This window comes from Polistes dominula, unplaced genomic scaffold (assembly GCF_049000335.1).
Source record: "Polistes dominula isolate Pdom_NZ unplaced genomic scaffold, Pdom_raw_medaka contig_37, whole genome shotgun sequence".
NCBI classification, from domain to species: domain Eukaryota; kingdom Metazoa; phylum Arthropoda; class Insecta; order Hymenoptera; family Vespidae; genus Polistes; species Polistes dominula.
In genome coordinates, this window is record NW_028301169.1 from 5,397,975 (window position 1) to 5,410,626 (window position 12,652).

The 12,652-nt window shown below is 24.9% G+C and overlaps 1 protein-coding gene across 5 annotated transcripts in view; it reads left to right on the forward strand.

Moving 5' to 3' along the window:
• siz (Brefeldin-resistant Arf-GEF family protein schizo) overlaps positions 1-12,652 on the forward strand; it is a 105,414-nt gene that overhangs the window by 57,427 nt on the left and 35,335 nt on the right. The window contains exon 1 of one of the 5 annotated variants that reach the window (XM_015333189.2): positions 6,580-6,698. The exons of the other annotated variants lie outside the window; for them this stretch is intronic. The gene's annotated coding sequence lies outside the window, so the exon portion shown is untranslated. Of the gene's footprint in view, positions 1-6,579; positions 6,699-12,652 lie in introns of those variants that run through there. 5 annotated transcript variants of the gene reach the window in all.

Sequence of the window (12,652 nt, forward strand, 5' to 3'; positions counted from 1 at the left end):
ATAATATTCGATGAGTTTAGGGAAAGCGAAATGAATTTCTAAGTGAACCGTTTAAGTATAGGTGTTTCGATTCATTTCGGATTTATGACTTTGGTTAAATCTGTTCCCGTTTGTACATTGTTGTTATTCTGACATATCCTTTTTGCAGATTCTTATTTATCATTCCAATAGCAATAGGGGGAATATGTCAGGGTTGAAAAAGATCGTTGCGAGATCATTTTACTCTCGAATCGGTTAGCAACGTAATGTGAAGCGTGTTAATCGTTATTATTTTCTTGACACCTTATATATTATATTTTCTCCCTCTCCTTCATTCTATTTATAAATTTATATTATATATTCTTAAATACCATTTCTATATATGAATTATCACATAACTTCTTTTTTATTATAATATTAAAGATTATTATTTGTATAAATAATATCATGGTAATCAAAATTATACAGGCACGTAATTATTTTTAATTTGTATTTTAATATTTCTTCTTAATATATTTATATAAATAGATAGATAAGTGGGGTATTGCGTATAAAATTAATACATCCTCGTTGCAAAGTTGCAAAAAATTAGATATAACGTAACACATTAAACCAAAGATTTTAAACCTTTTTTTACACTTTTTTGCATTTTATATACTTTCTTATCTATTTGCAATTTACGTTGCGTTTAATATTTTTTTTATACTTCTATTTAGTTGACTGTAATTATTTATTATTTAATAATTATTATAAAAATTAATAATATATATTCAATTTTTAATATTTAGATGGAAGAGTTTCTTATATATAATTTTTAATTTTTATTTTATTTTTTATATTTTATATTCGAATATTTTTATTAGTATTTGGTAAAGTACCTTTAAATATTTAAAATTTCATAATTACCATATATGAATATATAAATGACCAAGTCATCATATAAATATAAATAACTTATTAATAAGTAAGCATATATATATATAGAAAGAGAAAGATAAAGAGAGAGAGTTTGACTTTCGAAGGAAATTTTTTCGAGTTGACATAGTTTTCATGAATTATATATATATAATACAAGCAATATAACTAATGTATTCTTATCGTAGTCGTCGTAAGAGACTAAAATTCATCGTTCCTTGGATTCTATTTCGAGGTAGAAAATAAAAATGATATGAAAAAGGCCATCCGAGCAAAGCAATCTATCCAACGAAAGCTTTGAAGATAACCACGAAATGGATCTTTGCCACAAGTGAAAAAAAGAAGAAAGATATCATAGAAAAAGATACCACACAAACATACACAAATGGATTTATTTTGAAAGAAGCTAAAAATATGGGCTGACGGAAGGATATGGTAGATAGAACTGAATACGTCCAAATTTTGCAAAAAAAAAAAAGTATAATAAACATAATTATTTGTTCATTTGTTAATAATTTATTTATTTATTTTAGTTATTTATAATTAGTTTTATTTCCTCTCTTTCTCTCTCTCTCTCTTTCTTTTTTTCTTTCTTTCTTTCTTTTCTATAAGTAAAGATATATATTTCTAATGTAATTATCAATAATCAATATCTTCAAACGTGGGTTGAATGTTTAGATAGCACAGGTGAATCGATCCGAATTCTACTTTGATAGAAGTTGTCGGTTAAAGTAATTAACTACGAAAAGGTCTCCTTTCTACACAACGACGACGTATACTCGCTATTTATAAAATGTATCCTGTTAGACGAGTTACTTTATAAATCATCAAACAAAACCAGATTTATTCGCTTCGTTTAACTTTTTATATTTGTTTGTTTTATTTCACTCTTCTTTTTTTACTGTTTCTTATTTATATCATTAAAGAAAAGTAAAATCTAATTTTTTGATATTTAATATTTTTTATTTAATTATTTTTGTTTATTTTTAATAATTATTATACTACGAAAAATCAAATCAAGTTGCATTTGTTGTTATTCCTTTAAATTTAATCATATTTTAAATCCATTATCATACTGAATTAATAAAAAGAAAAATTAGAAAATTAAATGTAGTAAAATTGTTAAAATTAATGGGATTTAAAGTAAATTTAAGTTTTTAAAATACAAATATAAATATACAGTATATGTTTAATTCATGTTTTAAGGTATTATATAGAGAATTAAAATAGTATACCTAAATAAAAATGTATTTGTATATAAGTATTAGAAAAACACGAAACTGAAAAAAAATGAATAAATAAAAGTTTAAAAGAAAAAGAGCGAAATTGTTCTCATCTAACGTGATTCAACGACGTATATTCTTATTCTTTGTTCGTATGTTCTCATGTAGAAAAAGAGAAAAAATAACATTAAATAAAAGAAAGGAAAAGAATTGGTATGACGTAAACGACTATTTCTCTCGCAAATCGTGGATGCATGCGTGGATGAATGCGTGGATGCGTATGAGTATGTGTATATGTGTGATCGGCTATTTCACTCGTGCACGCTTTAACGGTACTCACGATACTATTTCTACTACGAACGTGAAATCCACGTGTTCGATGCGTGTACATAAGCATGTCGTGTCAAACGTGATTATCTTGGTTCTAAAGAAATCTTCGATAAGGTTCGACCTGTTGTTTTTAAAAATGTGTGCGCGTATGTTTTATCATTCCTTTTACTTTATTTAGCAATCGATTTCTAATTTTCTTTTATATATATATATATATTAGGGTGGGTCAAAAAAATGACTTATTTTTTTTTTTTCAAATGCCACGCAAAAATGGGTTCCTAGACACCTTAAAACAATTCTCACTCAATATGAGCTCTTAATTTTAATAGGAAGACCCTCCGCATCGCAATTTTTTACTTTTTTTTCAGTTCAATAGATTAAAATTCATACCTCATTATTTATTGATTGTACAGAAAAATGTTTTAGACGAATTTTGTAGGAAATTTAATGCTCTACAAAAAAGGTATCTTATATTTTTTCCGTAAACCTCACCATTTGAATGATATTGAAGATTTAAATTTGATGATTTTTAGACAAATTTCATTTTTGCTTAAGAATTTTATAACTCGACAATAAATGACTATTAAAAAGTGCACAATACAAATTTTTGTAGGAAATTAACTGCTCTATAAAAATAGTGTCTTATGTTTTGGCGATTAAATTAAGCGTTCAAAAGTTATTCATCATCAAACTTTCATGTGTACTGATTTTTGTCTCTGACAGAGACAAGCTAGACAGCTATTAATGTATCTCTTAAAATTTAATTTGTTTTTGTTTTTTTTCTTATTTTAGAATATGACTATCTCCGAAAATTTCTGTTTATTTTTTTTGTTCTACAGTAAATTATAATTTTAACGTAAATTAAAAAAGAAAATCTTAATTATACTTTTAATACAATTTAATTATTTTTGATATTATTCTTTTTATTTGTTTATTTTTCTACAAAAGAAATCGAAATTGCAGAAAGTAAAATTTCCATTTATACACCCTTGGTCATAAAAATAAATACATATAGAGAAAAGAATACTGTAATACCTAGATAGAAGAAGAAGAAGAAAATAGAAATAATTTAATTGTAATTCTCTTCTTGTTTATCATTATTTTTGCTTTTTTCGTCTAAAAGCGAAATTGAAATTTACTCGGTTTGCATTAAAGAAAATACAAATTTTGATTATATTTCTTTCGTTATCCTACGTGGTTCACTCGTAGAAGAGAACGTTCTTTTCATTTGCATAATGTTCTTATTTGTTGTCTCACTCTCGTGATCTCATTCATTCGTCCTTCTTTCACTTTTTATCCTTCTTATTTTTATTTTATATATTTCTTTTTTTTCCTTTTCTGAAACGAACGTCTCCTTGGTCAGACGTGATGACCTTGACACGACGCTCAAATTCAGTAGACGTGCGACAGAATGTTGCTTATTAATGATCTCTATCTCGTTTTATCTTTCAATCATTGTTATCGATATGTTTTTCTTTTTTTAGAATTGATTAAAATATCATTTATATGATTTCATGTCAAGTTACCGTAATTTGTCAACATCGATTAAATATTTCATTTATTCAGGATCTAGAGAAATATTTTTATCAAAGTTTATATACACGCAAACACGTATTCATCGATTCTAATAATCTATACAATTAGAAATGACCTTTACCGTAATAGAAAAATTATAACTGCTAGTAATCAATAAATTATTGTGATTTTTTAAAAATAAAACGATCAATATTAACTTTTGAAATCATTAATTAAAATATATCTATATATATTCGATTAGTATAATTTTCGATTTCATTAATCATTAAGAAAAATATGTATTACATAAACGTGAAAATTAGTTTAATTGTAAAAGAAAGAAAAAGAAAGAAAAAGAAAGCGATATAACCACTGAAGGAAAAAAGTTAAGGTTAATAGGTGACTACGTGAAGAACCGTAGGGAACATCCAGAATTAGTATAAGTTAATATTTTTCTTATTGCAAATGTATCAAATGGCATAAAAGTGATTAGGTTAAAAAAATTTTTTTCCTTGAGTTATATACACATATACCTATATAAATTTAGGAGAAAGACAAGTAAAGTAAGAGATAGAAATATCTAAAAATAAAAAGTAAGAGATTAAAAATTGGTCTGTCTTTAAAATTTACTTTTCTTTTTACAGCAATCCTTATAGTTATCCACTATTATTTCATTTTGTATAATTTAGTTAGTCATTTCACAAATTAGTTCAAACGTATAAATATTTACACAAATCCTCTAGATAGTTTTTTTTTTTTTTTATTAAAAAAAAAAAGAAAACAACTAACATAGTGAAGATAAATTTAAATTAAAAAAAAAAGAAAAGTTAAACAATAAAAAAGTATCAAGTGAATATAAATTCCAAAGGGCGAAACCTTTAAATTCGTAAAGAAACAAGATTCCTTCTTACCGTGAAAAAAGATCCCAAATATCTAAATCTCGTTAGTGTCACCTAAAATCATTACCCTAGGGCCCGCAAGGATTTAAGGTTGGAAGTAAACAAAGGGGAATTCTTCAAATCCTTTCTAAATCCGAATTTTTCTTCCTTTTCACCTTCTTTTTTTTTCTATCTGTCTTTCTTTCTTTTTAAGGGTTGTCGGTCTTCGCAGAGTAACTCGATAAACAAATAGGCGTGTACTTGTAGGCTTTCGAGAATCCGCAACGAAGCACCAAAGAGAAACTCGTTAGTTGACACTCCGGCTAGAAATCGACTTGTGGTTTTGTTGGTCGAGTTCGTTTCGCTATTGATTACTAGTCACGATTTTAGTCTCGCAATCAAAGAACGAAAACATAAGCAAAACAATAAAAACCAATTAAAAAATTAGTCATAAAATATAGAATTGAAAAAGGAAATGAAAACAATCATATGTGTATATATATGTGTATGTGTGTATGTATTACAGGCAATGTATTACTGCGAAGATTGTACAGATAGCCTTTAACAATTTTCGGTCAATCTATAAAGTGTCCTTCTATTGGTTGTATTTAAAGTAGGATGAGGTATTTTTAAATTTCCGTGATTTGTTTCACTTACAATATCTTCAAATTTTTTTTCCTATTCCTTCGTGCTTTAAGCATATCCTACTGAAGTATATTTTATATATTGACTGAAATCTTCTGGGCATTCTATAGAGTGATATAGATGACCAATTTTAGTGGGTTTTTTTTAGAATGCCCAAAATATATACATTAACTGTAACATATGCATTATGTAGATGCACAATGCGGACCAAAAGTCCCTTGGTAACTCAAAAGTTTCTAGCCAATATTAATTCAATATTGTTATTCTTTTTTCCAATGGAATTATAGAAGTGCAAGTTCAAAATATTTCGTATTAAAGCAATTGATTTTTGATATTGTTTAGAAACTTCGAGACTATTTTTTATATATGACATATGTAGTTATCAACGCCATTTTCATAGTAATCGTTCGCGTGCGCAAGTATTATTAGTTCGATAGTGTGTTCCGAGTTCGTGAACTGAGACAAGCTCGTTTATTAGAGTGTGACTTATCGCTTAAGCGAACTTGAACGTTCCTGAAAACATGATCGTGTTCTTGAAAATTGTAGATAACGAAGTGTGATTTCTCTATTTTTATATATTACATTTATTTTTATTCATAATTATCCACATATTAAAAGAAAAACAATTTTATAAAGATTATTAATAATCAAAATTGATATTAATAATTTATCGACAATAATTAAATCTGCAAAGTGAAATTCACCCGTTGAAGTAAAAATAAAATTTCAAAATATATTTATACAAAAAAATGCACGATAAAAAGAAAATTAATTTACAAAAAAAAAGATTGTATCAATATCAAACTATAAAAAAAAAACAGATTAAACATCGTAATAGAGATCTTATTCTTAGATTAAAATGAAATTACATGATATAGACATATATATGTTATGCATTGAATTTCGTCGGTCGTTGGGAACAGACTTAAACTTTCGAAGAATTAAATTCGATAGTTGCGGTGTGGTGCAGTGTGGTGCGGTACAGTGCGGTAAGGTGCGGTAAAGTGTGGTATGGGATGCGGAGGCGCTAACTCTCTTTCGTCGCGTCAGGTTGGTTTAATCAAATTTTGTAGGAAAGAATGGTACGGTGCAGGAGTTTCAATCGGGTTATAACCTTTGACAGACGTCGGATTCGTACTTGCCAATGAACGAACGAACGAACAAAACGAAACGATTCAGACTAATTTCTCACTTGCGGCATCTATGAATACGTGTATGTGTGTGTATTCTTATATACACTTACTTTAAACCCCCCTTATACCTAAATCCATACATATTTACCAAATTTATGTATATTAAAAACAAATATAAGACATTCTAAATGTATACATATATTATCTTCTTTATATATAAAAATTGAGTGTCGCATTGTTGGTTTCCTATGAACTTCAAAAGTACTGAATCGATCTTAATAAAATTTTTTTTATTTTGTGTGATTTTTTTCAACTTAGTACATAGGATAGTTTTTATCGCGATTATTCTTATTATGTATTGCTAATTTAAGGATTTTTTATTTAAAGGTTATTTAGGTCTCTAAGTACTCTAAGTTTTCAACATATGGCGCTGTATTACATTTCAATTAATTCACGTTAAACATTTTTTTCAGATTTACATATGAATAACTAACATTGCTCTTTATATTTTTTCGTGCATTATTATTTTATGTATTCCATTGTAATTGTGGTATTATTTTGTGTGTTGTTATAATTCACTAAATAGTTTAGAATTACATTAAATCAACATTTTATAACAAAACCACAGCAACGCGTGGCCGGAGCATCCTAGTATGTATACATATTATTTATGTATGTATGTTTTGCGGTTTCATCTTGGAAACCCCAAGTTTTACTCTAAATAATTAGACGTTTTTGGTAAACTATATAAAAATAATATTATATTATATACCAACATAAAACTAGTAATTTTAAAAAATAATAAAATTATATATGAAGTCTTTTAGGAATATGAATTTTTTTTATATTTTTTGTTAAATATGATTTCTATATATTCCATATTAATAGAAATTTTTCATTAAAAAAAAAAAAAACAATAAAACATACATAACATCAACAAACTACACAATATAATACCTTAATAATATAAATAATATATTCGATCTTATACAACAATATGCACAAATATTTACATATATATATATATATATATATATATAAACATACATGTACATGCAAGTGTCTTAGAGAGAGATAGAAGAAACTAGAAGCTTTCTCCCGATCACTAACTTTTACTTTTGCTGCAGGCAAATCGAACATCTTGTCAGGTTCGTTCTACTACCTTTCTGTATAGTCAGGCACACATATATTATATGTATTTATCTATTTAAGTGTATATATATATATATAGTTGAAATTGCACTCGTAAAACGTGACTTCGGCCTTGCTTGCATCCTTCTCGAGAAGAGAACCTACCTTTTACCTTTTCACGATTCCCACGGACTCGAAAGGATACTACGATTACAGTTGATCAGATTATTTGGTTTTTTTTCTTTTAATCTATCGGAAGAAAACGAGCTTAAATTTTACTTTCAAATTATCTGCTTCGCCTCTTTTTCTCTCTTTTAATGTTATCTGGGAATTTAATTATCTTTTATTGGCTCATTTGAGAAATTCGTGACAATCGTTCAACACCAAATTCAAATGCATCATATTTTAAATAAAAGAATATTTATACGGATCAGAAGTTATTAGATAATTTTATATATCAATTACTTCTTTATCAAAAATTTTTAGGCTCATTTTTCTTCCACATAATATTTTAAAATTTATACTAAAAAATGATTAATTTTTTTAAATTATCTAAAAACTTTTGACCCAGCCTATATAAAGTTTTGATTAAACAATTCGTTTCATCTTATTCATTAAATTAATACATTTTTAATTATGTTATTTTTGTTATGGATAATTAGAGAAATTAATATTAGGGATTTTTTGAAGAGTTCTATGTTATGTCATAGTTAATTAACGTTTTATTAGTATACAAAAGCTTAAATTCGTAAGTATAGATGATAGATTTATGACTGTAAGAGTAATTAAGATAGAAAATATATATACATACATATTAACATAGTCATCATCGTATCTTTTAGATTTTGATAGCTAGAGTCAATGTATGGTTTTTAACTCGACATATTTATGGTCGATTAATTATACATGTATGTACATATGTACGTAATTTTTTTCAAAGTTATTTTCGTTTCTGAGATAGCTTTATGACTTATGGTGGGAAATTTATTAAAATCTTTAGTTTTTCTACTATGTAAAAGAAAATTATAAGGGGTTTCAAAAGTTATTATCTATTTTAAAAAATAATTAAAATTAAGAGAAATAAACTGCAGATTATGAAAACACAAATATATTTATTTATTTATTACACATATATTACTAATTATTATGAAATTATATATAAATCAATAAATCACAGATAATCTTATCTCTGTTTGGACTTTTTTATGCACGTTTCTTTCTTTTTGAAAATATTCTTTTATTTTCTTACATTTTTCAAACCTTTTTTTCTTAAATTCTATCAGAAATATACTGTTAGATCCACGTAAATTAGTGTCAGTGATGTGCATCTTTAATAAAAAGATTTAAAATTACATACAATTTCTGAGTTAGTTAACTTTGTTTTTTTCAGGTATAAACAAATTAGTATTGAAAACACATTGTTTTTTGTATATTACACATTTTATGTTATAAATTATTAATTTATTATTCATTTATTATTCATATTTGTAAAAATCTTACGTTTTAAAAAACATATTTTTAAGCTAACATAGTATGTTGTTGTTAAATTTATGTAGTATTGATGTAATTGTATAGAGATTTTTGAGACACCCTGTATACATTGTAGATATGTATGACATCTCGTACAAATTGATATCGTATTTCCTCGAATGATTTGTCGTCGTAATAAGAACGTCGTTCAATTAAACGTCCCCCTGACATTTAATAGTCGATGTTTAATTAATAATTACAATTAAATCAATCAATTTGTCAGACAATATTAAAACAATAGTTTTAGTTAAATCGATCAGAAATATTATCGTATAATAATAAATGTATTATTCGAGAGAAACGAGTTTTTATAATTCAATTTTGTCATAATAAAACTTTTATTATGATGACTTAGCATAAAGAAAAAAATATTTAATATTAATTATTAATATTATTATTATTATTATTATTATTATTATTATTATTATTATTATTATTATTATGATTATTATTATACAAAACGTGAGTTACAAAGTTCGATCTGGTTCGTAATAACGTTGCTATGTGTACTTGTTTTTCTTTCAGTAAACGTTTGCATTGCATAATAAAAAAAAAACCTTACCAATAAAGCTGACATTTATATTTAAATGTAAGATAACGCGACTAAACGTTAGAATACTTTTTAAGTATATATTTTTCTACGAATAAACGTTTTCATAGAGTTATAGTATCATCATTGTGGTTTTACAAAATGGTGGATTCTATCGATTTTATTCTTTTTCAATGTTCCTCGTGTGGGTACTCGCAAATATACATACAGTGGGTGTAGAAAGTATTTGTACACCGATCAATTTGAAATAAAATATTGTGAAATTATAGTTTATTAACTAATTTTGTATAAACAATGAATTTGTACATATTCTTCAGAGTTTCTACAATAGATATAATGAAATAAAAAATAATTTTTTTGAATAAATAAAAAAATTTTATAATAATAATTTATAATGAACTTTTAGATCGATTATATAAATAATTAATAATAATTTTTCTTTTTTCTATCATTGTTTCCACACGTTTACGTTCCATTTTTTAACAATAATTTTTAATCTTAAAAAATTTTAAGTTCAACTGATGCCGATAACACTTACAAACATACTGACGAGGTCAATTACCATTTTGCTAATGGTTCGAAATAAGAATTGTACGAATACTTAATGCTCATATGTTCTGCCGATTTTTTATTTCATTATATCTATTGTAGAAACTCTGAAGAATATGTACAAATTCATTGTTTTTAAAAAATTAGTTAATAAACTATAATTTCACAACATTTTACTTCAAATTAATCGGTGTACAAATACTTTCTACACACATTGTACATATGTATAGTAGAAAAATATTTATATACAACATAGTTAAAATTTATTTTAATTTCGTGCTTTGATGCCACAACAATTTGAAATTTTTATATTAGTTCATAACAAAATTTATTTCTAATAGAATTTTGTGCAGAATGGTAATAAATAAATATGTTATAAGTATTGTTCTAACGTTAGGATGATATTTTTTATTTATTGAATATTGATTTAGGTAATAAATAATTTAGATGTTGTAATTCAAATTTATCAAAATTAGATTTTAATAATAAAATATTGAATTTATTGATAGATAGCCGTTTATTGATTTACCTTTTGGCATATTGAGGAAAATTATTATATTGATATTAATTAATAATTAATACATACATATACATAATATTGATAAATTATAATAAATATATTTATTATAATGATTAAAATTATCTCCAACAGATTAAATAATTATTTATTTTTTCTAAATAAACATTCGTATTTAATTTTAATTGATGATGTAACAGTAAAATATCAATTCACAAAAAATTTTGCTAATCGTGCATGAATAATTTATTTTGAGTATAATGATTATAATTTTTTCTTACTAATCAACGTGAGACTGTGAAATGGTGCTAGCAAGTGAACTGTAAATAGAAAAATGATAAAGACTAAGTTGTCAGACTTTCACGCGTTTTAATATTGCGATATATATATATATATATATATATATATATATATATATATCTGTGTATCTATTTTATTTTCTACCTTAGGTTATACAAAAACAATTCCATTTCAATCGTAAAGATTAACTTTGCTTGAGAAAGACGACTCCCATATAAGACTTCCTCGTGAGTTTCCCGTTATATCAATGCGATTCTTTTTAAAGATTCCACACACGTGTGCTACGAAATCTCTTTTAAACTTATTGTATTGTATATTGTATTATATTGTTTCAACTGTGTTACATTGTTAAAGATTTTAAAGTACTTACAATTCGTCTAGTATTATATAAATTCTATTTAAATGTTGTATTGTAATGTTTTTATTCTATTATAAAATATTTATATAATATTTTTACAGACAAAAATTATATATTTTATTTATTTATTTATTTATTTATTTATTTATTTATTTATTTATTTATTTATTTATTTATTTATTTATTAGTATCCATTCTTATTCAAAAACTTAAGAATTCATATAAACGATAACACGTATAATTAAAAATTAAGTGTATCCTATCGAAAATTCTATTTATATTAAATATAAATTCCATCATTACTTATCGAACAACCGAATAAACTGTACTATAATATTATTTTGTATATTCAGATATAAAATACTAAAAATATTAAAATTATTTATTAGGTAACACAATGTTTGTAATCCAATAACATAGATTCATCATATTAAAACTTTTTGATATATTTTTAATCAATAAAATTTCTACAACTTAGTAGATTTTATTATAAACAAAATCTTATATATTATATCATAATTATTAAAATTTTATTTATCTTAATATTAAATATTTAAAAAAAAAAATACAATTTATTATCCAAACCAGTTAAAATATTTATAATGCCATTAATACATTAACTATATAATATCTAGACTTCAATCTTCGTTTAATCAGCAATCTACGTAGTCGCGTATAACACAAAAAAAAATAATAGTGAGGTTAATATTAATACGTATAAAAGAATAGGAAAAAAGAAAAAATAGAAAAAAAAAATAAACGTTTTCTATCGTCCGAACGTATGTGTCATCGTCAGAAAACACCGCGATGCATGCGACCTGCATTTCTGTCATGCTGATAAAGTCGCAATAATATATATATAATATATATATATATATATATATATATATATATATATATATGCATACATGCATGTACTTACAACGTCGAATAGTTCGCTCGTAAATACGTAGAGAGTAACGCAACGTCGTTCGATGTTAACAATTTCTAAATGTACCGTTAACTGTCGAACGAAAATGAAGACGAAGACGAACGATATGTTTATAAATAAATATTTCATCTTCATAATTAAATACGCTCATTTATTTAACATCCGATT